The sequence below is a fragment of the Alligator sinensis genome, unplaced genomic scaffold (assembly GCF_000455745.1).
Source record: "Alligator sinensis unplaced genomic scaffold, ASM45574v1 scaffold708_1, whole genome shotgun sequence".
Taxonomy (NCBI): domain Eukaryota; kingdom Metazoa; phylum Chordata; order Crocodylia; family Alligatoridae; genus Alligator; species Alligator sinensis.
Window position 1 is genome coordinate 400526 of NW_005842183.1, and position 4329 is coordinate 404854.

General features: G+C 46.0%; 1 long non-coding RNA gene across 1 annotated transcript in view; it reads left to right on the top strand.

Moving 5' to 3' along the window:
* Window positions 1–2817, top strand: part of LOC102369391 — a 26959-nt gene extending 24142 nt beyond the window's left edge. Inside the window, exon 3 of the long non-coding RNA XR_324139.3 lies at window positions 2674–2817. This is a non-coding gene — a long non-coding RNA (uncharacterized LOC102369391). The remainder of the gene's footprint in view (window positions 1–2673) is intronic.
* Window positions 2818–4329: the final 1512 nt, after the last annotated feature.

Consider the following 4329-nt stretch of genomic DNA (forward strand, 5'->3'; position numbering starts at 1 on the left):
CCCCATCCCCTACTTACCAGCTCCGAGTCCAGCTCCAGCTCCCTGCTGCAGCCACCGGAGACTGCCCAAATCATCGAAACTCTCCGAATCTTTTCCGAAGATTCAGAGAGCTTCGAATCAATTTGGACCTTTTATTTGATCCCCTGATTCGATTCGGAGATTCGGCCACTGAATCGGGCCAGATCTCCTCCAAATCGAATCGCCACCCGAAGCTTTGCACAGCCCTACTGGAGACTGTCCCTGGCGGTGGTTGCTGAAGGAGTTCCCTGCACTGAATGGAGAAGCAATACAGGAGGCTGGAGGAACTGTGAGCAGGCCCAGGAGGGTTCAAGCTGGGAGAAGCTAGCAGAGCTGAGCAGAAGCCTGGGGAGAGCTTAAAGAAAGGTCCCCCAGCTGCACTACATTGTGTTTTTGTGTTTTGCCTTATGTTGCTGTTCATGCCACAAGGCGTGGAAGTGACTGGAGGGGAGAAAAGGAGGCAACTGAAGATGCCCCGCAGAGGGGCTTAGATTATTGTTGAATTGGTGGCCTGCTAGGTCCCCTGTGAACTGTGACGAGTCCATCAGAGCCCAAGAGGTGGTGCTGGGCAGGGCACCTGGGACCACTGTTCTGGTTCTCTGGAGGCAACTTCCCAGAGTTACTAATAACAGAAAAGGTGTGGCAATCTGGGACTGGGTGGTACCTGGAGTGAGACCAGACTGGAAGGGATGAGACTAAAGTAGGCACAAGGAAACACCCTTCCCATCACAACCAGTGGATCCTGTTACACTTGGGTGCCCTACTCTGGCCTGGAAGAAGGTGTTTCCACTGACTCCAAATTCAGATACCTGGACCCTGTCTTTGGGCTAGGTTTTTAAGTTCTGTTTCAAAACTTGAGCAGGGGTCAGTCCTTCCTCTCAAAATGTGGTGCAGCTTTTCTGTCCGTTCCTTGTCCTCACCTCCCCCAACAAACCCTTTTATGGAGTACCAAAGTGAGCAGAGCATTTCTTGGCAGTGTCAGAGGCCTTGGTTAGATTCCCTCCTCCCTCGGAGGACAAGGAGCATGTGGGCTCACACCCTCTCATAGAAGAGCGCTCTAACCTCCTGACCACATGGTATTCTGGAGCATTCACGCTCCGTCCTTTTTATTGAAGAATGGATGCATTTACTAACTAGACTAACTAAATATTCATTATGGCAAAGAGGAGTGTGACTTTATGGCCTAATGTTCAAGGTACTAACTTAGGAGCTGGATGGGGTGGGTTCCAGCCCTGTTTGGCTCAAACTTTATTGAAGCATGCTCATCAGTGGCAGGTACCCCAGAGTTGGGGGAATAGAGGATCTATACTTTGGACTTAAGCACCTAAGTCTATTGTGCTTTCTAGCCTTGAGGGGTTTCATACTCCATGGTAAAACACAGAATTTAAACCTGGATCAGCCAGATGCTAGGGCAATGCCATGACCACTTCTCTCCTCTTTTAATAAGAACTTTTGTACTACAATGTTTTTTTGCCCCCTTCAGTTGCTCTCTGACTCATCTGTCAGAGACCTGTGCCCTGTATACTCATGTGTAGTTTTTAAGGGGCTGCAAGAGTTGAGGGTGGGAGACTCATGAGCCACTGGCTTCAGCTCATGCTCACAACTGTTGAGACCTAGCCATGCCTTTCCATCACTGGAGGCTATTCCAGCCCTGAACCTGGAATGGGAACAGAGGGGCATAGCTGATATTTCAACTTGCAAAGGAAAGGACACAATCCTTGCACGGTCCTGCAGAGATGTATAGTTCTTTGGACAAGGTGCCGATGTTAGGATGCCTCTTCTGAGTCCTCCCTTGGTCCCGTGTGTTATCAGCTGATTTGGCAACAGAGTTAGGTTATTCCTCTCCCTGCAAACAATGGAAGTGCAGCCCACGACAGTGCCCACATCTTAAATTTCTCAGATTGGCTGCCTGCAGCATTTCAACATGTATTATTCAGGTTTGATACTGTTTCTGTCTGTCTCTCATTCTTGTTTTGCCAGTTTATGATATTTTGAACATTAAATTTCCTCCCCAAATAAAACTCTTGCCAACTTCACAGGGATAAAAGAATTGTGAAATGGATAAGTAGAAGCCAGAAGTCCTGAGCCTGATCTTTTGCTTTCTTTAATTGCCTTTGCAGAAGTGCCATTCCACTGATTCACATTGGTATATGAGGCAAGAGAAGCAGGCCTGTGCTGTAAAAGGGAAATAAAAATAGGTGTGCCAGTGAGGTGTACCTGAGAAACCATGAGCAGGACTCTGATGGGAGAGAAGTCTGGTGCTAACGTCTGCTCCAGAGCTGTACGGTGGAAGCCATGTGCAGTGCACCACCCTCCAAGATCATGAATGAGGCTAGGTTGCTTGTTATCTATTGGCACCTTATCTATTAACAGGCTTTTTACATGCATGTGAACACAGCAGTCTTGTAACAATGTGTTAGCTTCCCTATTTCTCTCCATCAGGTAACAAGTTGGACAGCTCTGAGGACAAAGCATTGCATATTTATAATGTGTTCATTGTAGCTGAAGTATTGTCAATATTCACAGAGTAGTAATTCAAGGACTTAAGCATGATAAATGCAGCTCTCGTCAGCTCTAAATGATACAATCTCCTGTGTGTTTTAAAAGTCCTAGGGAACATAAGGAAATGACTGCAGTTCTCCTCTCTGCATACAGGTTCTCTGCTACCCTTTCCTGCCACACACAATTCAGTCTAGAAATGCTTAGTTCCATTGGACTGTATATGCTAGTGGCGTGTAACCTGTACGACAGCTATACTGACGAGTTGCCAGGAACATGAAGGCTACCCTTCATCGCTGCACACAGGTAAATGTATCTGGGCACCAGTGGGGAAGTGAATGCTTGCTTCTAATGCCCTTGTAGAAATCTGGAAGGGTGCAGGTACAGAATGACAAAGGGGCAAGGGATGGATATTCCCAGGGAAACTGCTCCTGTTTTTCCAACAGTAATTGAATTATTTAGCACTAGTGTGACCTCACCTGTAGTGTAGCATCCAGTTTTGAATGCTGCTCTTCATGCGTCACTGGGACTTACTGAAAAGACGGAAGAGAAGAACAATAAAAATCATTGGAAGTGTAAAAACCATGACATTAAAAGGAAAGGTAAGAATAACTGGGATGATTTAGTCTGGAGAAGAGAAGATGGGGGTGGGGATTTGATAAGTCTACAAATACAAAAAGGGTTGTTATAATGAGGGTAGTGATTCATTCCCTCTGTCCATTAGATGCTGAACAAGAAGCAATAGGCTTAAATTGCAACAAAGGAGACTTTTAGTTTGGATATTGTTAAATACTGGAACAGATCATCTACAGAGACTGGGATCATCACTGGAAGGGCTGTAAGTGCTGGCTAGACAGAAGTTTATCTGGGATAGTTTAGACAGCGGCAATTCTGCCTTGAGCCAAGGGGTTGGACTAAAACGATCTTCCTGCTAGCTCCATGATTCTGTGAAGGCTGGCTCTGCTTTATTGACGTACCCATATGAAATATCAGCTTGAATCTTTTAGCTGACTCCACTGCTTTTGATTTGTAAAAAGAAAGGATCTGTTCCTAAGCAGAAGCACATCCAAAGGAGCCTGCACAAACAGCAGCCTCCTTAAGTAACTCTGGGTATGGTGCTTGGCAGATGCTTAAAAGTCAATAGGTTTCTTCCTCAACACTTGTCTCGGAACATCTTGAGTTTATTGATTCTAACTGAACTTTTGTCTGACTCTCTTTGGGTTTTGCTTAATAGTAGGTCTGTGTATGATATCACTCTTCTCTTTTTCAAATAACCTTTGGTTAGGCTCCTTTAGTCTGTTTACAATGCACATCACAGCACAGCGAGAGGAAAAAGCTAATAATATGCTGAAGAGCCCCTTGGAGAACTCTGCATGCTACTTCAAGCTACTATTTAATTCTCCAACGGCTTCAAAACAGATTCTGCTCCTCCCCCAAGAGATGAATCCTCACTGAGCTTCTGCTTGACTGCTGGTGAAACCCAAGCACTCAGTGTATCTAGTCCTCCCATCTCTAGCCAGTTGCCTATTTTGCTCAGTACCCCATGTTGTGTGTTATTGTGTTTTCCTTGTACTGTCCCTTGAAGGCCAAAGCGCTCATGTTCAGCACTGCAGCGTTCAGTTTGCTTGTGGCAGTTTTGTGGCATTGGGGACTCCATGTTCTCTGCCATCAGGAGCCAGAGGCTTTCTTGGTTCCTCTCCCTCCACCGGACTGGACTGGGTCGGGTCAAGTCAGAGGCAGAGCAAGTATAAGTTCTGCATATATCTACTGAGGGTCATTGTTAAGATCCACCCTGGATAGGATTCCAGAGAG